This window comes from Sarcophilus harrisii, chromosome 3 (assembly GCF_902635505.1).
Source record: "Sarcophilus harrisii chromosome 3, mSarHar1.11, whole genome shotgun sequence".
In the NCBI taxonomy this organism is placed as follows: domain Eukaryota; kingdom Metazoa; phylum Chordata; class Mammalia; order Dasyuromorphia; family Dasyuridae; genus Sarcophilus; species Sarcophilus harrisii.
Window position 1 is genome coordinate 170270992 of NC_045428.1, and position 27842 is coordinate 170298833.

The 27842-nt window shown below is 33.0% G+C and overlaps 1 pseudogene; it reads right to left on the reverse strand.

Annotated features, from left to right (window-relative positions):
* Positions 1-1567: 1567 nt before the first annotated feature.
* LOC105750190 lies at positions 1568-26538 on the reverse strand (annotated as a pseudogene).
* Between the last annotated feature and the right edge of the window lie 1304 nt (positions 26539-27842).

Below are 27842 nucleotides of genomic sequence, written 5' to 3' on the forward strand. Positions count from 1 at the left end.
ATTTAAGCATTTTAACTAAATATAAAAAGTAGTTTTCTAAAACCAATTGTTAGGAAAGAGCTTTGAAGATAATTAATGGCTGGTTTATTAAAGAGACAACAATTATTTCTGCTGTAAAAAATTCATTCTTGATAGGAGTGATGTAGTACTACCTAAAGAAAGGGATGAACTAAACCAGACGCAAGTAGATCAAGGCATCTGCCATTCTTAGTGTTTCATTCACCAGAAATCATATTTACAATAGATGGATTTATAGTATTTTCCTGGAAAGCTACTTGTGACGATGAAGACATCTTTCACAATATAAGTCAAACTTTACCATCGATAACTTTCAATTATCTCTTTATATACCTTGAGGATGCAGGAAAAGAGATAGGGGTAGCTGGTAGTGAATCAGAAAATGATGGTGTTCATTTCTTAAGTCATTAATCTAAAGGAGAACTTGGCAGAGTAATAACTTCATTAGTTATCATAGTGATGACTTTGATGTACTGAGGAATTAGAGTAATAATAAATACTTATTTTGTCATTATTTTGTTAAATTTCACTGTGAATGTGGGATAGTTAGGGAACTATTACAATAAACATCTCAAAGACTGTTAGTTACTAAAATGCAAGATAAGATGGGAGGTAATCAATTCTAGATTTAGAGAGAGCATGGCTTGGTGGATAGTGTGTTAAACTTGGAGGCAAAAACTGGGTTCTAATCCAAACCTATATAACACTGTTGTGTGACCTTGACTAAATTATCTAACCTTTTATTTTTTTTTTAATAATTGCAATTATTTTTTATTTTTAATTTTTGAATATTTTTAAATTAAGGCCTTTTATTTTCAAAACATGCAAATAAGTTTCAACATTCAGCCTTGCAAAACTTTGTGTTACAAATTTTTCTTCCTCCTTTCCTCTCACCTACTTTTCTAGATGTCAATAATCCAATATATGTTAAACATTTGCAATTCTTCTATACACATTTCCACAATTATCTTGCTGCACAAGAAAAATCAGATCTAAAAGGAAAAAAATGAGAAAGAAAACAAAATACAAGCAAACAACAACAACAAAAAGATGAAAATACTATGTTGTGATCTACACACAGTCCTTTCTCTGGGTACAGATGGCTCTCTTCATCACATGACCATTGGAAATGGCCTGAATCACCTCACTTTTGAAAAAAGCCACATTCATCAGAATTGATCATCACATAATCTTGCTGTTGCTGTGTACAATGTTCTGCTGTGAATATTCACTTCACTCAACATCAGTTCATGTAAGTCTCTCCAGGCCTCTCAGAATTCAACCTGCTCATCATTTCTTATAGAGATTGGTATAAGAAAAATATGCATATTGATTCATATTGCATAACTTATTCAGCCATTCCCTAATTGATGGACATTCACTAAGTGTTCAGTTCCTTGCCACTACAAAAAGGACTGCCACAAACATTTTTGCACATGTGGGTACTTTTCCCTTTTTTATGATCTCTTTGGGACCCATGTCTAGTAGAGACACAGCTGGATCAAAGAGTATGCACAATTTTGCAATAAATTTATTAAAAGATGACTGGTTAGGTATCTGCAATGATGATTTCTACTTTTATACCTGGTTCAATGTTGATAGAAGTGATCTGTTTAGCAATTTCAGAAAACTGTTCAAATCAAAAAGGTGGATTTTCATCTGGAACCTTCACTGCAAGGAGTTTTTCTCGTTGTCATTTGAAGTGTCTTGTGGGTGTTTGAACAGCTTCCTTTATTTTTACCTTCTTTTCTTTATCTCATCTAATTAGATCAGCATACACTTTCTTGAGTGATTTTATAACGCTGCTGGTGGCCTGGTGATGTGGACCCAGTGAATGGCTACTTTGGCTCCACAAATGTCTTTTGGGTGTCTGTGAATGTGGTAGCAGTGGAGCAGCTTACTGACCAATTTACTTCTAGGGGAGAGCGAATAGCCTAGTGAGTCAGGAGGATGTCCCTGAAGCGAGGGTACACATTATTCAATTGGTTTATGTTTTCTAATAGATGAAAGTATTTTATAAAGTCTATTCTTGGGGATATGATTAGAAAAGAAAATATTGCATTTCCCTTCTCTTCCAAAAAAGAAGTATATTCTCTATATCTCCTTATATCTTTCTCATCAAAAATTGTACCAGATCCAAGATGAATGAACTAAAATAAAAAAAAATTATAATGGATTTTGATTCTGTGAGAATACAGGTAAATTAAACAATTAAACATTGTTTTCAATTAGGAAATTGAAATATATGTGTGCTGTCTTCCCAACAGAATATAAACTTCTTGAGGGCAGATTTGTCTTGTTTCTTTTTTTTCTTTTTATCTTTAGCATTTAGCATAATTTGTGGCACAGAGTTTGTACTTAATAAATCCTCGTTGATTTATTAATATATTGATTCTTATACTATTCATCTTTATTTCTCTGACCTCTTAACTCATTTAAATAATTAATTATATCCATTATCTCATTTTATTCTTCAATAAAAGCTGTAAAGAAAGTAATTTATTTTCTATCATTTTCCCCCCAAATGAGGAGGAGAAAGTTGAGAGAAGTCAATTGATTGAACATAGTAATTAAGTGCCAGAAGGTAGAACTTTTACCTCACATCCTCTGGCTTTGAGTCCAGTGTCCTTTACACAACATCATGTTGTCTTCAATACACTCAATGTTCAATGAATATTTGTTGAATTAATTGATAAATTTTCCTCATTTGTCAAATCAGTTATTGATTAGAAGACTTCTAAGGCAGAGGAATTACACTTGCTGCCTGCAAAACTCCCCAAACCAATTTTAACCAGATTAAAATGCAATTGGGAAATATTTAACAAAAATAAAAATTCAATATAGTGGGAATTTAATTTGTGGTTTTCTAAGTTAATACGAGGTTTCAGGGATACATTTCTATTTGAATTTGACACGACTGTTCTAAGGTTCTATTTAAATCTAAACCTATTACCCTGTGTACAGTATTTAAGTTTGATTACTAGGGAAGCTGACCTATTTTGACTTTTATGCCCTACTCACTGAATATGTCCTATATCAAGTTTTTTTGAACCATTATATAAGGATTCATATTGGACACTTGGATTTCAGGAATAGCCATCTAAGAAGAAAGGTTGCCAATACTTGGTGAGATTGGAGCATTTGAGATATGGGAATTTACATATTATGGTATTGAGGTTTGACAGTACAAGAAGATAAGAGTAGACTTGTATGTCGAGAGCATTGAGAACTGTAATAAAAAAATAAAATAGATAATAACACCAGATTATTAATTTTCCAAATATTAATGGCATTTCATCATTGAATTTTTTATTTAATATTTTATTATTTAATTTGTTATCATTTATTTATGTAATATTTTATATGTACTTTCCTATGAAAATGCTATTAATTTCTAATAGAATGTAAGCTCGTTTGAGGGTAGAGACTGCCTTCATATTTGTCCTTGCATTTCCCATATCTAGCACAGTTCCTGGCATAATCTGGGTGCTTACTTAATACTTGTTGAATTAAATCAAGATTGAATGTATTAAATTTTTTATTAACCAGATTGAACTTTTTCAATGGGACTGCTATTTTAAAATGACCATAGACTTTAGCTAGTCTATACCTTTGCAGATAGTGGTCAATATATATGAAGGAATTGTCTTCCCATGGGAAAGCATGGGCAAGATTGGGACAGAAGGGGCAAGTCTGAATAGGCAAAGCTGGAGCATCCATACCAAAGAGTTCTCATATACTGAGTATACATGCACACATATTTATACATACAAATATGTATATACATATATGTTTTTTATATTTATTTTTATAATATTATTTATATTTATATAGAATATATGATTGTGGTAGACTATTTTGTGCTAGAGGTGCAGGGGTTAAGGAAAAACCTGAGAAGACTTAATATGAACTGACACAAAATTAAGTGAGCAGAATCAGGGGAATATTGTACATATTATGTTCATTATGGTAATATGGTAACAATGATCAACTATAAAAGACTTAGCTATTCTGATCAGTACAATGATCCATGATAGTTCTAGAGGATTCATGATTAAAAATGCTATCCATATTCAGAAACAGAATTGATAAATTTTGAGTTCAGATGTAAGTATTTTTTTACTTTATTCTTTTTTGCTTTTTTTTTCCTAACATGGCTAATGTGGAAATGTTTTGCATGATTTCACATTTATAGTGAGTATCACTTAGGTTGCTTTCCAAATGACTGGGGAAGGGGCTGTAGCGAAGGAGAGACTTTGGAACACACAATTAAGTAAATTTAATTAAATAAAAATTAAATTAAATACATTAATTTTACTAATTTAATAAATTAAATTAAATAATTAAATGAAATTATATAAATAATTATATTAATTAACGAAATAATAAACTTATTGATTAAATAAATTAAATAAAAAAGAACTATTTGGAAGAAATGGTTTGTGTGAGAGCTGCTTTTTCTTCCTTGAGAAATGCTGGATGTATATTTTCCTTTTCTTTTTCTTGGGAAGACATAGTATATATTGAATATATTAAAATTTGTTCCAGTTATCAGAGTGATCTTCAAATGAATTCCTTAATAATTCATTTACATTATTAACTGAAAATAGCACTAAACCTTAGTCTCATGAATAAGACAGAAAAATATAAACACTTCAATGAAAGAAATGTTTGAAATTAAAATGTATAGACAATTTGTTTTCCCTGAATATCTTCCCTAAGGGAGGTAACAAATTTGTAATTTTAGTGGGGCCCCATGATCATCAAGTATTGTAGAAAAAATGCTAAAGCAATCAATACACTAAAGAATCTCCTATGGCTAGAAAATTTAGACTTTTACCAATTAGTTAAAATGTGACAATTTACCAGTCCTTTTCTAATTGAACATTAGAAATACCTATATTCTGAATCCAAATGATCTCATTAATTGCTATGAAATCAAACTACTGTGTTTTTTTTTCCTTCTGTAGCAGATTGATTATATTTTTGAGAAGGGAATCCATGTGAAAGCATTCCATGCTGCCTCTTGGAGTAGAGAAGCTTCATAAGGAAGCTATAAGAGCTATGTGGTAGTTTGGTGATGATATATATTTTTTGTTTGTTTTATTTTTAAAAAATAAAATTAGCTTTTAATTTTTCAAAATATATGCAAAGACAGTTTAAAACTTTATGTTCCAAAATTTTTTTCCTTTACCCTCCTCTCTCCCTCTCATGACAGCAAGTAATCCAATAGAGGCAAAACATACAATTCTTCTAAACACATTTCCACATTTATCATGAAGCACACATGCAAAAAAAATCAGATCAAAAAGGGAGAAAGAAAAAAAAAAAAACAAGCAAACTACAACAATAAAAAAGATGAAAACACTATGTTGTAGTACATATTCAGTCACCATGGTCCTTTCTCTGGATGTTAATGACTCTTTCCATTACAAGTCTATTGGAATTACTTTGAATCATCTCATTGTTGAAAAGAGCCAAGTCCATTAGTTATAATCACATAATCTTGTTGCTGTGTACAATGTTCCCTTGTTTCTACTTGCTTCACTTAGCATCAGTTCATGTGAGGCTCTCCAGGCTTTTCTAAAATCAGCCTGCTCATCATTTCTTATAGAACAATATTAATGTACCATAAATTATTCAGCCATTCTCCAATTGATGGGCATCCACGCAGTTTCCAGTTTCTTTTCACTACAAAAAGAGCTGCTACAAACATTTTGCACATGTGGGGCCTTTCCCCTTTTTTTATGATTTGTTTGGAATATACACCTAATAGAGATACTGCTGGATCAAAGAGTATACACAGTTTGATCTTTTAGGTATAGTTCCAAATTGCTTTCCAGAATGCTTGAATTAGTTTACAACTCCACCAACAATATATTGGTGTCCCAGGTTTCCCATATTTATTCCAACACTTATCATTATCTTTTCCTGTCATCTTAGCAAATCTGAGAGGCATGAAGTAGTAATTCAGAGTTGTGGAAATTTAATTTTTCTAATCAAGAGTGATTTAGAGAATTTTTTCATATGATTACAAATGGCTTTAATTTCTTGGTCTGGAAATTGTCTGTCCATATCCTTTAACCATTTATCAATTGGAGAATGGTTTGTATTCTAATAAATTTGAGTTAGTTCTCCATATATTTTAGAAATTAGACGTTGGTCAGAAATATTGGACATAAACAACCCCCCCCCCACCCCAGCTTTCTGTTCCTCTTTTAATCTTGGCTGCATTGGTTTTGTTTATACAAAATCATTTTAAATTTAATATAACCAAAATTATCCACTTTGCATTTTATAACATTCTCTAGTTCTTTGGCCATAAATTCCTTCCTTCTCCATTGATCTGAGAGGTAGATTATCCTTTGTTCCCCTAATTTGTCTATAATATTTCTCTTAATGTGTAAATAAGGAACCCATTTCTACTTTATCCTGGTATAAGGTATTAGGCATTGCTCAGTGCCTCATTTCTACCACACTATTTTTCAGTTTTCCAAGCAATTTTTATCAAATAGTGAATTCTTAACTCAGAAGCTGTGTCTTTGAGTTTATCAAACACTCGATTACTATAGTCATTGATTAATGTGTGTTGTGAACCTAACCTATTCTACTGATCAACTACTCTATTTCTTAAGCAGTACCAAATGGTTTTGATAATTGCTGCTTTATAATATCATTTTAGGTGTAGTACAGCTAGGCTATCTTTCTTTGCATTTTTTCCCCATTAATTCCTTTGAAATTCTTGACCTTTTTTTTCCAGATGAATTTCATTATTATTTTTTCTAACTCAATAAAGCAATTTTTGGCAGTTTGATTGATATGGTACTGAATAGGTAGATTAATTTAATAGGATTGTGATTTTTATTATAGTAGTTAAGTCAATCCATGAGCACTTGATATTCTTTCAATTATTAGAAATAACTTTGTTTGTATGAAAAGAGTTTTTTAATTGTGTCAATAAAGTTCCTAGCTTTGTCTTGGCAGGTAGACTCCCAAATATTTTATATTATCTACAGATATTTTAAATGGGATTTTTCTTTCTATGTCTTGCAGCTGAACTTTGTTGGTAACATAAAAATGCTCATGATTTATGTGTTTATTTTGTTTCCTGCAACTTTGCTAAACTTGTTCATTCTTTCCAGTAATTTTTTAGTTGATTCCCTAGGATTCTCTAAGTATACCATCATATTATCTGCATTTTATTTCCTCATTACCTACTTTAATTCCTTCAATTTCTTTTTCTTCTCTTATTGCTAAAGTGAACATTTTAAATACAATATTGAATAGTAATGGTGTTAGTGGAAACAATTTTTCACCCTCGATCTTGGGAATGCTTCTAATTTATTCCCGTTATATATAACATTTACCAACAGTTTTAGATAAATATAAGGAAATTTATTCCAATGCTCTCCAGTTTGTTAAATAGGAATGGGTGTTGTGTTTTGTCAAATATATTTTCTGCATATATTGATAAAATCATATGATTTCTGTCAGCTCTGTTAATATAATCAATTATACTAATAGTTTTCCTGGTATCGATTACCTGTATTCTCGATATAAATTCTACTTGGTCATAGTATACAATAAGTTGCTGTTACCTTTTTGCTAATATTTTAGTTAAGATTTTTTTGCATCAAAATTTTAAACTGTGCTCAAAGAGCTATCAAAATATGCATATCCTTTGATCTAGCAGTATTTGTACTGGGTCTGTAGCCCAAAGAGATCATAAAAAAGGAAAAAAAGGACTTACATGTGCAAAAATGTTTGTAGCAGCCTTTTTTGAAGAGACAAGGAACTGGAAACTGAGTGTATGCCTATCAGTTGGGAAATGGATGAATAAACTATGGTATATAAATGTAATAGAATGTTATTGTACTATAAGAAGTGATCAGCAGCTTGATTTCAGAAAGGCCTGGAGAGATTTACAGGAACTGATACTAAATGAAGTGAGTAGAACTAAGAGAACATTGTACATAGCAACAAGATTATGTGATGATCAATTCTCATGGACATTGCTTTTTTCCACAATGAGTTGATTCAGGCCAATTCCAATAGACTTGTAATGGAGAGAACCATCTGCATCCAGAAAGAAGACTATGAAGACTGAATGTGGATCAGAGCATAGTATTTTCACTTTTTTGTTGCTGTTTGCTTTCTTTTTTGATTTCTTTCTCATGTTTTTCTTTTTGATCCAATTTTTCTTGTGCAGCATGATAAATATGGAAATATGTGTAGAAGAATTATAACATATATTGGATTACTTGCTGTCTAAAGGAGAGGATGATGAGAAAGGAGGGAGAAAATTTTAGAACACAAAGTTTTGCAAAGGTGAATGTTGGTAACTATATTTGCATATAGTTTGAAAACAAAAAGGTATAATTTTTAAAAATTGCATCAATATTTATTAGGGAAATTGGTCTATAATTTTCTTTCTCTGTTTTGGCCCTTTCTGGTATAGGTATCAGCACTATATCTGTGTCATAAAAGGAATTTAGTATTTCTAGGTCTTCTTTATCATTAAAAATTCTCACTTGATACAATCATCCCCCAAAACTACCATCCCATATTTCTCCTCCTCTTCTTAACTCCTTAAGAAAGTCAGTTTCAAGAGGTGCTCACTTTCTCTCTTCCAGTTTTCTCTTTAACTTTTTGTAACATGGCTTCTTACCTCAACATCCAAATTACCTTTTGAAAACTCACCAATGAGCTTAAGCATCAAATTTTATGGTCTTTGATCAGTCTACATTTTTTCTCTTCTCTATAGAATTGACATTTTTCACCTTCACTACCTATAAAAAATCTACAGGATTCTGTTCTAGTTTTCTCTTCAAAAATAAAATAAAAAGAGAACTTTTATCTTTAAAAACAAAGGAATTTGATAAGAATCTTTCTTCTCCTATTTTCCCAAATAATTTTTATAGTATTGGAAATAATTGTTCTTTAAATGTTTGACAGAATTTCCTTGTAAATCCATTTGGTCCTGGAGATTTTTCCTTAGGGAGTTCATTAATAACTTGTTAAATTTCTTTTTCTAAAATGGGACAATTTAAGAAATTTATTTCCTCTATTAATCTGGACAATCTATATTTTTGTAAGTATTCATCCATCCCACTTAGATTGCATCTTTACTGGACATACAATTAAACAAAATAGAGCCTAGTTATCGCTTTATATGAATGTTTTAGAATATTATTATTCCATAAGAAATGATCATCAGGATGATCTCTTCAATTGTGACCAGTTACCTTTTTCATTTTCAGTATTGGTAATTTGTTTTTCTTCTTTCTGTTTTCTATCAAATTAACCAAAATTTTAACTGTTTTGTTGGGTAATGTTCAATAGTTTTCTGACTTTCAATTTTATTAATCTCTCCTTTGAATTTCAAAATTTCTAATTTGGTATTTAATAGGGGTTTTTAATTTGTTCTTATTCTAAATTTTTTAGTTGCATGTTTCTATGATTTGTTGTTTAACCCACTAATTCTTTAGGATTAGATTATTTAGTTATTTATAATCAATTTATTATTTTATATTAATTTATAATCAATATATTATTATATATTGTTATATAGATTATAGAGTATTTGATCTATTTTTCCCCAGCCCTTTTATACATGTAATTTATATTGCATCATGATCTAAAAAGGATGCATTTACTATTTCTGCCTTTCTGCATTTGATTGTAAGTTTTTTATGCCCGAATACATGGTCAGTTGTTGTGTAGATTCCATATACCTCTAAGAAAAAAGCATATTCTTTTATTTTCTTTTTTTCTACATTCAATTTTCTTCAAAGGTCTATAATACCTAACTTTTCTAAAATTTTATGCAATTCCTTAACTTTTCTTATTTATTTTGTGGTTAGATTCATGTAGTTCTGATAGAGGAAGGTTGAGATTTCACCCTAGTATAGTTTTGCTATCTATTTTTTCTTGCAAATCCCTTAACTTCTCTAGCAATTTGGATACTATAATATTTGGTGCACATATGTTTAATATTGATATTACTTCATTATGTAAGGTACTCTTTAGCAAGATGTAGTCTCCCTTTTTAAATCTCTTTTAATTAGATGTATTTTTTATTTTGTTTGATCTGAGATCAGAATCACTATCCCTTTTTTTTTTTAAACTTCAGCTGAAATATAATAGATTCTGCTCCAGCCTTTTACCTTTATTCTGTAAGTATTTCTCTGCTTCAAATGTGTTTCTCGTAAATAACATATTGTAGGTTTCTGGCTTTCAATCTACTCTGCAATTTGCTGTTTTTTTTTTATAGGAGATTTCATTCCATTCACATTCACAGTTAAAATTACTAACTCTGTATTTCCCACCAACCTATTTTTCTCAAGTTATATTTTACTCTCTCCTTTCCCCTTTTCCTCTTCACCAGTGTTTTGCTTCTGACTGCCATCTCCCTCAATCTGCCCTTCCTTTTTTCAGCCCCTCCCCCTTTCTTATCCCTTTCCCCTTCTACTTCTGCCCTTTCTTTCCCCTTTCCCCTCCTGCTTCCAAATAGGGTGAGACAAGTTTCTATACCAAACTAAGTATATTCCCTCTTTGAGTCAAATCTATTGAGATTAATGTTCAAACAATGTTCATCACCCTTCTTTCTTCCCGTCAACTATAATAATTCTTATGTACCTCTTCATGTGATGTAATTTAGTCTATTTTACCTCTCTTTTCCTTTTCTTCTACTACAATCCCCCTTTCACCCCTAGTTTCTTTTTTTACATTATCACTCCAAAACCAAAATAATTATAATTCATATCAGAGAGGCTCTTTTTTCCCAGTGATCCAAAAATTTACCTCAATTCTCACTTATTAATGGGATATACACACAAAAATGGGGGGGGGAAAGATAATTTTTAGGTCTTTACAAAGTGACATTTTTATCATCACTTATTTCACATATTTAGTTAGACAGATTTAAATTCTAAGGGATTTTATATTGCTTTAAAAATAGAAAAAGTGACAAAGCAAAGATGATTTCAGTTTTGTCAGTGAGGGGAAAATTTTGGTGAATGACAAAATTTGTCTTATGCTTTTTTTTTTCACCAATGCCAAATTATATCTTCAGATATATAAAATATCAAGTAAAGTTGAAGAGGTGCCACATTCTGCCACAAAAGGAAAAGCTTAACCTGTGTCCTGTTAGAAGCTGTAAGAAAGTGATTCAGTAAAACAAAGGATCAAATGATTCTCAAAGAGACTTCAGAAGCTATTTAGGACAACTTGTGCATGATTATAAATGTGCATATAAACGTGGTCATCTAATATTTGCTTGAAGATTTCTTGTAAATATTTAGTCAGAATTCTAGTGAAAAGATAAATGGATCATTGAAGATATGGATCATTTTATAATGAAGTGTTCATCAGGAAGAATATATTCTAATAAAGGAAACTAAGAAAATGCAGTCAGACTAGTGGTTCATTATCTTTTCCATTAAATCCACTTCTCTTTCTAGTGTCAACATTTTTGGCAGTGGTACTGCCATTTGATCACAAATATTCATAATGTTGAATTAATTTTTGTGAATTTTCTCTCACTTTGCAGATCCACTCAATTACTAGATCCTCTCAACCTTTGGAACATCTTTTGGTCATCTTCTGCTCATTATTCTCACTGCTGTCAACTTAATATACATTCTTCATTATTGTGAGGGACAGCAACCCTTACCCAAATTAAAATCAGAGACTCTCAAGGTAAAAAGTAAAAAGAATTTATCACAATTTCTGAAAGGGCAACTCCCAACAGACAAGGTGTTGTCAGTAGAAGAATGCAAAGTGCAAGCTGCAAAACATAGGATTATATAGACCCTAAGTTGAAAGGAGAGGTCTTGTCCTTCTTTCCACTGGTTGGGAGTCTGGGCTTACATGCTAATCTACCCAGAGACAAAGAATACACATTATTATATTAAGAACTTAATTCTTTTTAAAAAATTTTAGTAGTTTTTTATTTACAAATAATATGCATGGGTAATTTTACAGCATTGACAATTGCCAAACGTTTTGTTCCAATTTTTCCTCTCCTTCCCCCCACCCCCTCCCCTAGATGGCAGGATGACCAATACATGTTAAATATATTAAGAGTATTAATTAAATACAAAATAAGTATACATGTCTAAACCATTATTTTGCTGTACAAAAAGAATCAGACTCTGAAATATTGTATAGTTAGCCTGTGAAGGAAATCAAAAATGCAGGTGGGCAAAAACATAAGGATTGGGAATTCGATGTAATGGTTTTTAGTCATCTCCCAGAGTTCTTTTGCTGGGTGTAGCTGATTCAGTTCATTACTGCTCCATTAGAACTGAATTGGTTCATCTTATTGCTGAAAGGGCCAGGTCCATCACAATTGATTATCATATAGTATTGTTGTTGAAGTATATAAATGATCTCCTGGTCCTGCTCATTTCACTAAGCATCATAAGAACTTAATTCTAATGAAAAAGAGGTGGGGGTAGGGAAGGATGGGAGGGAAATGTATGTTTATCTATGATAATCAAATATCTGCAATTTTGGGCTATAGCACAACTTGCTAATGCAAAGTCTCAGGTTACAATTAAGGCATAGGTTCAGGCCACATCCTTATGAAAGCTCTTTACTCTTCATTTAATCCCTCTTCTTATTTATTAACCTTTGAAGATCCCTTTTTGATACATTTCTTCAACTCTCTTGTCCCCAGCCTCTAATCCTTCTGGGCCTAATCTGTTAATAAATACAATATTTTAATTATTATGCATCTAGCAACAGATAGAAGACTAAGCCAAAACTAATTCACCTACTTAATTAGAATATAATAACCACATATTTTCAGATTAAAAATTGTAAAATCTTACATTCTTACAGATCCCTTGCTCTGATTATAGAAATTTGATATAAAAGGAAAAACCAGGGGCATGGCTATAATAGCATCAAAATCAGCCTGAGAGCACATACATGACAAGATAAAGAATCTTTAGCTCAATTTCACTTTAGATAATTGTATGCAGTAACAATTCTGAATTATAGCCAGACTAAGGAATAATCAAGTGAGTTCTTATTCAAAGGAACACAAATGGGGAAATCAAAAGGATCCCATTTTAAGTGGAGGCCAAGATTGTCCATCCAACTCTTGCCCAGATACTAACCTCCATCTGTAACATTTCAGGATCACATTTTTCTCAATATCTTGTGTTATATTTCCCAGATGGTGTCATTTTAGTAAAATTTAATTTGAATATTCTGGAGGCAGTATCTTCTTATTTATCTTTAGACATATTAAACATACCTTTCAGATATTTATTTTACAATTACACATATGCCAATTTGTCTTGCCTTGATTCTGGGTATTCTGATACTCCAAAAATCTGTTCAGAGTCATCACCCAATGGAATTTGGAGTGCCTGGGAGAAAGGTCTGCGTGTTCTTGCCTCCACTCTGCCATCTTTGGCTCTGCCTTTCCAAATTTTCTTAAAAAGACACCACTTATTGCTTGAGCATTCCCAATGATTTACAGCTAAAATCTTCCTAGTCATGGCCTTATTTAACCCTTACCCTCACATCAGGTAATTACCAATATCCTTCAGAGTTTTTTTTTTTTTTTTCTTTTTTCTTTGTTTGCAGTTTTTCTATAAGGCTCTGGTTCAGGCCCTCAGAAGCCTTAGTCATGTAAATTAGGCCTATTTAAAAATGTAATAGATTAATTCAGCTTAGTAGACAGAGTGCCAAACAACTTAATGATTAGTCGCAAAAATCTCAGAATTTGCTAAAATTTTTAGCAATTCTATAACTTTAATTAACAATTTCTGTAGATTCAAATTGACCAGTTCTAGATCTAAAGAAATATGTCAGGTTTTCTTTTGTTTGTTTCAATATCTTCTAACCCTTTTCCTTCCTTTTGTGAACCAGGAAAGAGTTAAGTACCTGCAGAAGTAGACTGCTGTCAGAGTTTTAAAAGCAACAATTAATTGCTTTTCTATTTACTTAATTCCCTCTAAACTTTCAGATTCTTCAATTACAGTTTCCTTTCCATTTTTCTTTTTTTCTTATTCTGATCAAATACTTTCCCTGATTTCTTCTACTAACTTTTAACATCTTCACTATGCAAAATATATTTTCTTTCCTTCTCTATCCCTTTCATCTATCCTTGCAGCAAGGAGTTGGGCTTGGAGAAAGAAAGAAACTTTTCCTTCAAGATCTTCAGACTTATCAATTGCTTTTCCAACCAGCCTTTCTTGCTTTTAAACCACTTTTTTCCTATAAAATTTTATAAAGTCTACCCTTTAAGTATAAAAGGAAACAGCAAGATAAACCATCAAGATTCAAAATATAGATAATATTTCAATAATTTTGGACTCAAGTTTCACAAAATTTATACTTTATGTCTAGCAAAACTGACAAAATTTTGTTTAATGTAATTTATTTATTTATTTATTCTAATTATAGTAACTTTTTATTGACAGAACCCATGCCAGGGTAATTTTTTTACAACATTATCCCTTGCACTCACTTCTGTTCCGTTTTTTCCTCCCACCCTCTATTCCGTCCCCGAGATGGCAAGTAATCCTATATATGTTGAATATGTCATAGTATATCCTAGATACAATGTATGTGTACAGATCCAAACAGTTTTCTTGTTGCACAGGGAGAATTGGATTCAGAAGGTAAAAATAACCCGGGAAGAAAAACAAAAATGCAAACAGTTTACATTCATTTCCCAGTGTTTTTTTCTTTGGGTGTAGCTGCTTCTGTCCATCATTGATCAACTGAAACTGAATTAGGTCTCTTACATCTTCATACAGTATTGTTGTTGATGTACATAATGATCTCTTGGTTCTGCTCATTTCGCTCAGCATCAGTTCATGTAAGTCTCTCCAAGCCTCTCTGTATTCATCCTGCTGGTCATTTCTTACAGAACAATAATATTCCATAACATTCATATACCACAATTTACCCAACCATTCTCCAATTGATGGGCATCCATTCATTTTCCAGTTTCTAGCCACTACAAACAGGGCTGCCACAAACATTTTGGCACATACTGGTCCCTTTCCCTTCTTTATGATCTCTTTGGGATATAAGCCCAGTAGAAACACTGCTGGATCAATGGGTATGCACAGTTTGATAACTTTTTGGGCATAATTCCAGATTGCTCTCCAGAATGGTTGAATTCGTTCACAACTCCACCAACAATGTATCAGTGTCCCAGTTTTCCCGCATCCCCTCCAACAATCATCATTATTTTTTCCTGTCATCTTAGCCAATCTGACAGGTGTGTAGTGGTATCTCAGAGTTGTCTTAATTTGAATTTCTCTGATTAATAATGATTTGGAACACTCTTTCATATGAGTGGTAATAATTTCAATTTCATCATCTGAAAATTGTCTGTTCATATCCTTTGACCATTTGACTGACAACATTTTAAAGGATAGCTCATATAACTTTTACAAATTGCCCAACATCCAATTTAGCAAGCAACATAGTACCTTGAATACTAATTAGGAGATACAAATGTGATCTTTTTAGGTAACTATGTTTTTCTAATAGTAATACTTCAGTATTAATGTACACACATTTCTATAATGTTATTCCCAAATGCATCCATTGAAAGTAATTTTAATAATAAAAAATTAAACTTAAATGAGCAAATTTAGGTCATCTTTTTGGTAGAAAATTCCTCTTTTCTCTCAAAAATTTCATCATCTTAGATATCCATAATCTTTACAATAGCTCCTATCTCTGGCCCAAAATTTGTACTCTTCCCTAAACACATGTGATAGGGAAGGGGGAAAGATTTTATTTCCCTATATTTCCCAAGTCACATAGGGATAGACTACAGTTTTAAAACCACAAGGCCCAAGGGATCAACAATTCTTCCCAGCAGAGTGTCTGCCTGAAAAACAACAACAAAACTGCCCCAGTATTTAATCATTTTCTTTTTGGTCTTCCTATAAAATTTCCAATTCTTCCTAAAGAGTTATCTTCTGGGGCACTAGATAGATTTTAATAGCCTATTTTTGATTGTTCCTTTCCCATTGTTCTCGTATCTTGTCCTTTTTGATGCAGGACTCACTAGATCTTACCAAAGAGACACAGGATCACTCTTGTGGAAACTATAAATGCTTAAAGTCTCTCCCCCTTTACTAGTTTCTTGCATCCTGGATTGTGTGTGTGCACAACTTAACCTAACTCCACTGATTTATTTCCTGAGCAAAATTAATCCTCTATCTTTGCTAGATCACTTACTTTTATTTTTGCTTTCTCTGGTGTCTCCCTTTAGGAATTGATCTGATTGGTACAGCAGTTCCCAAGCTGAGCCCAAGGACCACCAGAGAACTATCTGGAGGGCATCTGCCCAAGGATTCGGAATGGGAGAGACCTTCATGAAATATCCCAGAAAGAGCCCCCAAAACTGTGTGAAACAGCAACCCTTATTCAAATTAAAATCAGTGATTCTCAAGGTTAAAAACAAAAAGGACTTTACTATTATCTCAGGAGAAAGGGCAACTCCCAATAGATAAAGTGTTGTCAGTAGAGGAGTGCAAAGTGCAAGGTATGAAACACAAGATTATATAGACTCTAATGCAGAAACTTCCCTGTCCCCCAACTTCCTACCCAACTTCCAAGTCTCAGGTCACAATTAGGACACAGGTCAAAGCCACATCCTTATGAGAGGTCTTCAGTCAGTTCATCCCATTCATTATCACTTCCTCTTACTACAACAATAGTTTTCTTATCCTGCCTCCTGTCTTCATCCCTCCCTCTTTTAATCTGTCCTTTACAATTTTCTGGAATAATCTTTGTTCCATACACATATGGTCACATCACACTTCTGTTAAAAACAATCAGTGGTACCCAATGACCTATTGAACAAAGTTCAGATTCCTTGGGTTCCCACATGTGGTGTGACTGCCATGTTGCAAGGACTGTTATTGGATGGAAGGGAGTCAGGATAGACATTTCTAGCCTTTTCTGCCCCACCCTTCTCCAAGTTAATAACTTCTAGGAGGGGAAACAGGGAGTTAGAATGACAGGTTACTATTGGTCTCTTCAGAGAAATGGGGTATTAGGTTAGGATTATATCTTATCTATTGCCTTAAATACTACTAGTATAGGGAATGAGATTTCCATTTTAATCTAACTTTTGATCACAGTTTCATGATAGGAGGGATACAAGATCCTAAACTCTATATTTAAAGCTTGACTGCTTCCCCAACAATATTAGTTCCACAATGAACACACATAATGAATAGCAAAGAAAGCAAAGTAAGAAACAAACAAACAAAGAAAAAGAAAGAAAAAAAGAGGATAAGCGACCATCCGTTCTATTCTTTTTGATGAAATGGAGAATTGTCAGACTGACTTTCTTATATGCCTTGCCATTGCCTCCTAAATAGATCCAAGTCTTTTTCTATATTCTCTATCTTTATGAGTTCCAGATCTCCTAAATTTAATCAGACTTGATGATGTAACCTAAGGATCTTTGGAGTTCACTGTCTATCAGTTGTACTTTGTACCTTGTTTCAAGTTCTGCCCCATAACATCTCCTTGTAGGATCAGAGTAATCATACTGAACCATGCTAAATTAGATAATTATTGTCTCTATCAACTCTAATGACTTAACAGTTTGTAAAGATTCCAACACTTTATGTTTCATTTCAAATTTGGGTATCAATACATTACAATTCTAAAGTAGTAGGTCTTACTCTGCTTGGCCAGTGTATCCTTTTCAACAGGGATTAACAGTATTTTTGAAAACTGGTCATGTTGACCATAGATCAGTTTAAAGTGAGAAGCTCCAAATTCCTCTGGTTCAAAATCGATACTTATATATCTATTAAAGAATGTATTGGTCAAAGAAAAAAAGAAAGAAGTGACAGGATGCCCCCTGCTGGAAAGCTAGGTAAAAGGGAATTAAAAATAAAATAACTTATCTAAGAAGAATCATGTTTATTTTGGTCAAAAGTGCTTTTAATTCTATATGTTTCTTTTATACCTAGTAAAGCTGAATTTAGTTTAATATGTGACTTTGGGATGTCAGATTGTATATTTTTATTGTTTAGTAACCTGGATTTCTACCCAAAGGATGATCTTGTAGATCATAAAGAGAAATCCTTCTCAATCTTTTATAGGGTAGACTCTCCCATAGGTATAGGATTTATTTTAAAACATCTGTTAGTTCATTTCAGTCTTAAAAATGAGCAAATATACTATCTATAAGTTGAATAAAATGTATCAATATTATATATTGATATATTCCTATATATGTCAATGTTATGATTTGTAAAATACAAATTATTTTAAAAGTTAATTTTTAGTGAATTTATGGCACCTTTTTTGTCCTGTTTTTATTCAATGGATGCGAATTGTATCATTTCTCTAAACAGGTCCTTTTTTTTTTACATTTTAAAAAGGGATCCTTCTTATATTGGAAAAGGTTGGAAACCTGCTAATAAAGATACTTCCTCAGGCCTTTGCTCTGATTAAAGAGGCAAACTCAGCAAGTTAAAAGGAGGTTATTTAACATGTATAAGCAGGAAAACTTTGGAAGTCAAGATTCCAGTCATGCGCTACTGTTATAGACTGAAGTGTCTTTCACATAAGGACAAAGTTATTTTGATTGTGATCAATACTTAATACTTAGAGAAATTATTCAGGTTATTAATTGGGAAATCAAGTACTGAAACTGAAGCTTAACTATATTAATCATAATGAAGAAAACAGGATCATTGGAAAAGACTGAAAAGATTGAAGGCAAAAGAAGAAGGACATGACTGAGGATGACATAGAAAAATAATGTCATGAAAGCAAAGAACATGAATTTGGATAAACTGGGAAATACTAAAGGGCCTGGTAGACTGTGATCCATTGTATCACACAGAGTTGGATTGAATCATTGAATAACAATTTTGATCATATCACATATTTGTGTGCAGATAGAATTAGTACCCTCATCTTCTCTCTCAATGTTTTGATTTCAAATGAGGAGATGGGATTAATATGTGACTTGCACTCTTAAATAGCTCCCTGCCACATTGTTGAAGCTAAAAACAAGGTTTTAAAATTAAGTGGTTGCCCCACCCTCAATCCCCACTCACACCATTGACTTAATACAATAGCTGACTTTCCCATATATTAGGGCTATAGTGGTATATAGATTAGGAGTCTAGAAACTAAGATAACTCTGATTTAAGAGTGAATTTGTAACTTTGAGCAAGTTGCCACTAATTCAGGCCTCCTTTTTCTGATTTGGAAAAGGAAGGAGTCAGACAGTGTCTACTAAGGTCCTTCTCAGCCATAACATGGTCTTTGGCTTTGAGTAACTCAAAGATTAATATAATTCAAGGATGTGGCTGAAGTAATTTAACTCAAGTGACTTTGAGAATGATATTTGATCACCTATTAAGGAAAAAAAAAAAAGTAGATACGTTATGCCCTGAATAAAATTATTAAGGCCCTCCACCCTTTTTTCCTTGCCATTAGGACTGGGAGCATTGAGTCAGAAAAGAAGCCTTGAAATACCATTGAATCATTAAACTCCAGGTGCCTTATCTCAATCTTTGCTGGGAAAATTCCCCCTCTTTTTGAGTATTGTCCCTGGCCTGCTTAGTGGTCTCCTGCCCTTCTTATCTTGACCCTTATCCTGTCAGGACTAAGTTATGATCTTTTCCTGGAATTATGGCTTGTCAGCCCACCCAGTGTCTTCTCTACCTTTATCTACCTTTGTTCTCCTACAAAATTGTATACTCAGGCTATATATCTTGTTTAACTAAAAACCCTATAAAAGGTCCCTGCTTCAGTCCTTCAGTACTGAATGCTTTGGACAATAGTCCCATCAGTTGGCTAGCCTAAAAAACTCCACATTAAAAAGATTAAAAACCAATCTTTGTCTTACCTCAATTTCTTAGAACAGATAAAAGAGAGAGAATCTATTAAGCACCTTCTATGTGCTAGACTATGCTAAACTCTGGGGATAAAACTGAGCAAAAACAATTTAGAGAAGAATATAGGGTTACTATGCATATATACATAGTATACTTATTAGCCAGGCACCAGATTTGTAGTATTTGATGGATGGATTTAGTTGAGGATGATATATATATTAAAGATAAAGAATTGTTGGTGAAGTGGAAAGGAGGCCATGGTTATTGGATCATACAAAATATGGAGAGGAGTAAAGTATAAGAAGGATGAAGACATGGAGGGAGCCTGAACTTTAAAAATCATTTAAAAATAAAATAATATTAGATTTTAGAGATCTCTTCATTACCTCTAAAATCAAATATTATTTCATTTTAAATAATCTTTAGATGCTGGAGTTTGAATTGGGAGTGAAACATGGTCAAATTTTCATTTTAAGACTATCACTGGTAGGGATGTATGTTTGTGTAAGTGTATGAAACTGAACAACGTTGCAGCAAAATTACTCTCTTTGTTCTTTCTTTATTCCTTTACTTTCACACACACACAAACACACACACACACACGTAAACACACATATTCAATTTTATGTTCAGTTATATCCTCTTTTTAAAAAAAGATGTATTTGCTACTATAGTAGTATTGTTCTAAATATAGGAGAGAGGGGTTGTAATAGCAATGGAATTGAACTGAAATTTATTTTTAATGGCACATCTTCTCTCTCTCTTTATTTATTTCTAAGAAGAAACAATAGACTCATAAATCTGAGATGCTAAGAGATGCAGGCTAATTCAAACACAATTTATGATCAGCTCATAGAATGTTAAACAATTTCCTTAGGATACTTTGGAAAACATCTGTGTGAGAAAAACCTTTTCTGGTCCTTCTTAAGTACATGTAGTTTATGGAACAATGCATTTATTGAAGTCTGAAAATAGGCTTCAATTCTCTTTATTTTTGGTATATCATTCTCTTTTCACCATCTCATCTTCATCAAAAGTATTAAACAATTATAACAACAACATATTTTTTAGGGCTTTTATATTTGCAAAACATTTTCTTATGAAATGATTCCTACCTTCGAGTAACTCAAAGGTAATTATAATTCAAAACAAAGTTAAAGTAAATACTTATTAGTGAAGAGTATGATATTTAATAAGGTAACTAGGTAGTGCAGTGATTAGAGTGCAGGGCCTAGAATCAGGAGGAGTTATCTTCTTGAGTTCAAATCTGACCTCAGTTTGCTCATCTGTAAAATGCACTGGAGAAGTAAATGAAGAAGGAAACCACTCCAGTATTTTTGTCAAGAAAACTTTAAATGGAGAAACAAAGAGTTGGATATATCTGAAAACAACTGAACAAGAACAATAATAGTTAATAGTTAATAAATGATATGAACAATTGAAAATGACTGCTTGGGTCAAAATCTCCTCTCCCAATTTTCTTGACCACTTGATTGAGCAGTGGATAGCAACATCTTTTTATAAATTTGCTGAATTCTACAATTCAAGAATTATATACAGTCAGGATTTCAAGGGTTTGTACATGTGGCAAATCAGTTTCTTCCCCTTCTTTTCTCTTTTATTTTGACCTACACTTTTGGTATAGTACAATCATTCAATAAAATTTTGTTGATTGTTGTTGAACTGCTCCAAGATATATCTGACAATCTTTTTATATATTACTTTGAGTATCTAAAACTGTGATTTCTAGAGGTCAAATATGCTCTCTTTAATTTTTTCTGCATGATTTGATTCTGTGAGATGTGTGTTCTTCATATAATCTAAGCAGCATGGTACAGTTGGGTTTTTGTTGTTTTATTGATGTCCCTTTTGTTTTTTAAATGTCATAAGTCACCATATCCCCTCACATAAGCTTTTGTCATTGGAAAGTAAAAGTTAAGCAAGATTAAGTGATGCATTGAGTGAATGCTAGCATATACAGGTATGAATTGCTCTAGCCATTCTGAAAAGCAATTTGGAATTTTCTCTAGAAAAGTTACTAAACTGCATATGCTTTGATCTAACTATATACCAAAGTATCAAAGAAAGAGGAAAAGGATCCATAAATAAAAAAATTCAGTTCTTTTCATGGTAGTTAAAATTAGAAGTAAAAGGGGAGACTTCCTATAGTAGAATGTATATTTTGTGACAAATGAATGCAGTGGAATATTATTAACCATAAATGAGGAACTATAATGTCAAAGGAAATTGAGAAGAGCTTTTTGAATTGATGGAGAGTTAAATAAGGAGAAATGGGAGAACAATTTATGAAATGACAATATAATACAAGAAAACAACTTTTAAAAACTTTAGATCTCTAATCAATGCAATAATAAATCATAATTCTAATAGAATGATCACTTATCTCACCACATCTTCTGGCAGAGTGAAAAAATAGAAAAAGAGACATACCGTTTTAGATATGATTGATATGGAAAATTGTTTTGCTGGATGATGGAGTTCTATATAGAAATCTCTGTTATTTGTATTTCTTTTTTGTTTCTGTTTTTAATTTACTGAATGGAAGGAGAAATAGTGTGAGAGATGGATGAATAAAAAGGTTTGCTACTTGAAAAGTAAAAAACAAAAATGATTTAAACATTTTTTTCCACCTGAAATACTTCAACTTCATGATTGATAAGAATGAATAAAATAGAACTAAAATCCTCACATTGTACTTTGCTCCTCTCCCAGCACATAATTCTGAGAAACTGAACTTGCAAAAGTCAAATCCTGGCTGGTGAATTGTGTGACTTATAGATTTCTCTATAAAAAGTCGAGTGTCAGGTGATGAGCTTGTTCTGTTGATTGCATAATGATGTATAGAATACTTTCTGGAAATCAAGCTTATCCGTGAATAAAATTACTAACATCCTGGAACAGAGAGCTGCCATTGGCTATGCAATGTGGTAATAGAGTTAAGACTCACTCAGGTGAGGACTGGATTACTCAATCAACAGACATTTAACTGCCCATTCTACACCAGATAATATGTTAGGCACTAATGAATTCACCTGACTTCTCCATAGATAAGTGCATATCTTTCTAGTTTTTACTAATACCTTCAGTGAGAATACATGTGTGTGAGATGGAAATCTAAATGTAGTGCAGTGAGAGGGAAGAGAAGAGGAGAGAACTAAAATAAAGCACCACTGGTGGCAAGTATAATATTTAATAGTTAAATGATATGAACAATTGAAAATATGCACTTTAGCCAAATTTATCTTTTCTGCCAAATTTCCTGACCACTTGATTTTACTCCACCAATTACAATTTAAATGGAAGTGATTCAGTTTCCTGGGATGGCACTGGTATACTGTCCAGGTTTCACAGACACCCAACAATGAGATCAGCACAGATGGCTTTGTAGACCTTCCATTTTGTAGTCAGTCTAATACTCTCTCCTCTTCCACACTTTCCTTTGTCACCTCCTAAACCCTGAGTTAGCTCTGGCATTGCACGTGTCAATCTAGAATTGTTTTAGCAAGATTCTGAAGCTCACCTGGCAGGATAAGATACCAGACACTGAGGTCATTTTTTGAACTAAACTGCAAGCATCCCAGCTTTACTGCAGAGAGAACAACTCCACTGAGTTGGCCACATAGCTTGGATGCCAAATGTATGCTTGCAAAAAAAATATTTTATGGAGAAGCCACAGAGGGCATGACATGGGAGACACTGGCATAGGACTGCCCAGCATGGCATCTCTTCGTCAAGAGAAGGTGCTGTGCTCTATGAGCAAAGCAGAAGTGAATTAGCCCCAGAGAAATGCAAGATATGCAAAAATAGAGAAGTTACCCCAAATGTTCATATGGACTGTCTGTGTCCAACCTGTGGCAGAGCATTCTGAGCTCAGATTGGTCTGATCAGTCTCAGTTAGACACACTATAAGTTGACACTAACATAGTGATGTCATTTTGGTCCTGTTCTTTGGAGATCTTTTCTTCCTCTGCATGTTAAGAGTAAGAACTGCATTTATAGAAAGACCATAGTCTTTCTATAAAGTCATCCTAAACTCTGAGAGAAAGGAGCTATATTTCATCATCTTTCTTCTTGAATCAATTTTGGTCTTTTCTGTCTCCTGAGTTCAGTGACTTTTTAGAAGTGTGTTCATTTTTATTATCATAATCATTTTATGTGTTTTTTTTGTTCTTCATTCTGCATAACTTCATATATCTCTTCTTATTTTTCTCTGAATTTTTCATATTTGTTGTAATTTATGGCAAAATAATATGCTAATCACATTTTGTGATTATATAATTTGTGAACTATTCCCCATTTTTCCCTAGGATACTTAATAACCATTGTTTTCTTAATTTATAAATTGGTATACAAGTATTTTAAAATTGAGTTATTTTAATTACATCTTTTTCTTCTGATAGATACATAAACTACCAGCATTTTAAAGTGTTTCTGTTTGATTCTGCAGTGTTTCTACTTCCTACTTGTCATTTCCATTAAGAGCCTTTTTTCTGTAAACAATGCTCTCATTAGCATTTTGAATCATCACTGTCCATAAAAATTAAGATAGAATTGCTGACACTGAGATAAAAAAAATTATTTCTATACAACTCCAAAAGTTCCCACAGTTAATATAGTATTATTAGCAGTTGCTAGCTTTCATTTCTTCTACAATATTTTCTCATCCCAATTTATTTCATTAATGGAATGCAATATCACAAAATATAGTCAGGGAATCTTATTCAATGCAATTTAGTCTCTATTTATTAGGTACCTACAACAGATAAGGCACTGTTTTTGGTGCTGAGGATCTAAAGATAAAAACCAAAACCCAAACTCTTTTACAGTTAAAAAGTTTACATTCTATTGAGATAACTAGGAACAGAAAGAGCCTTGCTATTTAGTTTATTCTATAAAAAAGTGAAATACATATCTCCTTTACTCCATAAACAAACTGCTTACATTCAAATATCTTGCTTCCACTGCTTTATGCTTTTAGGTCACTAGAGGGAGATAGAGGAAAAGTTTTCAAAGAAGCTATAGCACAAAGAGAGGAGAAATCCCAATACTTGGTTAAATCAGTTTTGTGTACATCTCTGAAAACAACTGTAGAGGGTCAAATGTCAAATCAAATGGTATAGCAAATTCAGAAACTTGTTTTCCATTAGGCTCACATTGAGAATAAATTTATTACTGATCATTTATCCAACCCCATTAATTGGCTAGTTATCAACACTATTTGAGGCTTTTTTTGTTAATTAAAGGTATAAACAGTCAAATCTCCCTCCTTCCTCTCTGTTCTTCCCCTTATGCAACCTAAGAAATATATAGGCTAAAAGAACTTGAGAATGTTCACCCTCCTCTAAGTTGCTTTTGTGTTCAAATTTTATAGTGGCCTGAAGTTGGTGTTTAATTATGAGTTGTTGGAAATCAAAATATCAAATTCAGGATCTTTACATTACATATATTAAAACATTTAGTAATGTGGCTACTTGCCATTTTTTTTTTTTTGATAAATCTTTCTTTACCCTTTCCAGTGAATGGATGACTGGGTGTACTTTCAAAGAAAGAAAGATCTCACTTCATGTCAGTCATAAAGTTTGGCATTTGTGATTTCTAGTTTTCAAAGTTTCTCTCTCAGTGTTGTCAGTCCACACCATATTCCCTTTTTAAGAGAAAAGAACTAACTGAAAACAGTAGGGGGACTCCTTTCATTAAAAAATTTGTAATTGGTAGAAGAGGCAAAGAAGCAGATTTTAATTTCAGAAATGGGTTAAAAATCTTGGAACAATTCAAGTACTTCATTAGTAAAAAGTTTTGAGATCGAAATGTCACTTTTAGGCATTTTAGGTTCTGAAGTTCTTCCACTTCTGATATTCTAAAATCCCTAATGTTTTTCCATAATGTTCTGCGATACTGAGCAATGTTGGGGACATCACTAGGGCAAATCTTTTGAATGTCAGCTGGAATTTTTGAGAATTCAGTCCCCTCCACACTCTTTTATATTAGGATAAAGTGAAAATGAAGTAATTGTGTCCCCTTTAATCTTTGGGGGGAGAAGGATGAGAAAGGAACCTTTGGGACAAAGGTGTTCCTGAGTCTCAAACCCTGGGAAGGGTACACCTTTCCTAGACAATCCCCAATTAAGTAATCTTATTCAATTGGAAATGAGGGGGGAATGCTATAAACTGAAATCTTTTGGGGAAAAGATTGGAAAGGCTCTGGTGTGAATTGTATCCCCTTTAATCTATGAGGGAAGGGTGATTCAGGTTCTCAAATTCTCTTGGCTTCTGGGAGGGGCTATACCCATTCAAGATAAGTAATCTCATTCAATTTTGAATTGAACAGAATTGAAAATCAGTCTCTCAGATTCATCCAGAGATTGGGCCTACCTTTGGGGCCAAAGTTCAAAGAAGCCCCAGACCTCAGAAGGCGAATCTGAAATCCCAATCTTTGCTATTTGCGTTTCGGATTTTGCTCACTGACAGTTATTTTCTTCCCTGAAAACAATTCTATTCGCAAAATTATCCTAACAAGATCTGCCCATCAAGAAGGCTACCTCTAGCAAGCTGTCTTCTTTAGTAACAATCCTATTCTTTTGCCACAGATCTCGCCTGTATTTATTGGGGTTTAAACCTGCAACCCACCGCGATCCCATTGCTATTAGGGATTACCCCACCTCACACCTCACCAAAAGAATATCAGACAGGGGGAAACAAGTATATATGCAATAAATTGAGAGTGATGGCAGCAGAGATAGGTAGAGCACATCAAAGACTGAAAAAGTTCAAGAGTGGTCAATATTTACGAAGATTCCCCTCGAATAACTACTTTATCAGAAACTACAGACAGAATGGCAGCAAATACAATGGAAGAAAAGTCTCAGCTAGGAGTGGACTTTCTCCTTTCAGTTGTGAAGACTAGTAGCTGAGGAGTGTCTCTTTTCTCCTCCCTTCTTCCCACTTCCTCCTTACATCCTTTTCTGAGATTTATTTATGCTACTCTTCCACTACTGTAAAGTATTTAGTCATTAAGCTTAATTCCTGAATGTCTCCACATCATTTTATGCATATTCTACCATATATATTATCTTTATTTTCTTTCCATGAAATTCGGCCTCAGTGATGACACACTGCTAATAGGTTAATCTTCACCTCATCATGCACAACCTCCACTTCATGTCATTTTTCTAGTTGTAGTTTTATGTGTCATTCTCTGTATTAGAACATAGCCCTGCGACAAGTAATTCTTTTTCTTCCTTGTAGTAGTATTAAAGCAGGAGGGGAACTGTTCCCTTTAAGATTATCACTCTGAGATTTGTGTCTCCTTTGATCAAGATCTCTCAGGCTCCAAGGAGACAGAGCCCAAACCTTTCAGCATAAGAGAAGCAATACTCTTCAGGGGCAAATCAACTCCCACAGAAATTCTACATTCTCATTCAATTGAGGAATCCTGATCTGATCAGTTCGGACTATCCCAGCCCCCATCAAAATACCCAATATAACAGCTTCCCTCAACTAAGGTCTTTGCAGATGGACCTATGTAGCTCACTCAGCTGCCAGGACCTTTCTGCCTACTGAGAAAGCATTCTCAGTTCCCAGCTCCAATGGTCTGCTACCGTAGAAGTCATCACTAAGGTAAACTGATTTCATCCAACAATAAACTTCTTTTGCAACCAATAATTTGGAATGAATGAATTGTTTCACCCTAAACCTGGTCGATTTAAAGGGGATTCTTAACAACTCTGTTATTGCCACCAACCCCTGACCACTGGTGAAGTGAGACCACCAAACTGCATCGTATCTTCCACAGGATAAATCTCTCTCTTTCGTTCTCTTGTCTCTCTATGTTCGGTTTCTTTTGTTTTTATATATATATATATATATATATATATATATATATATATATATATATATATCCTTTCCTTCCTTCCCCTCCTTTCTTTTCTCCATTACCTCTCTA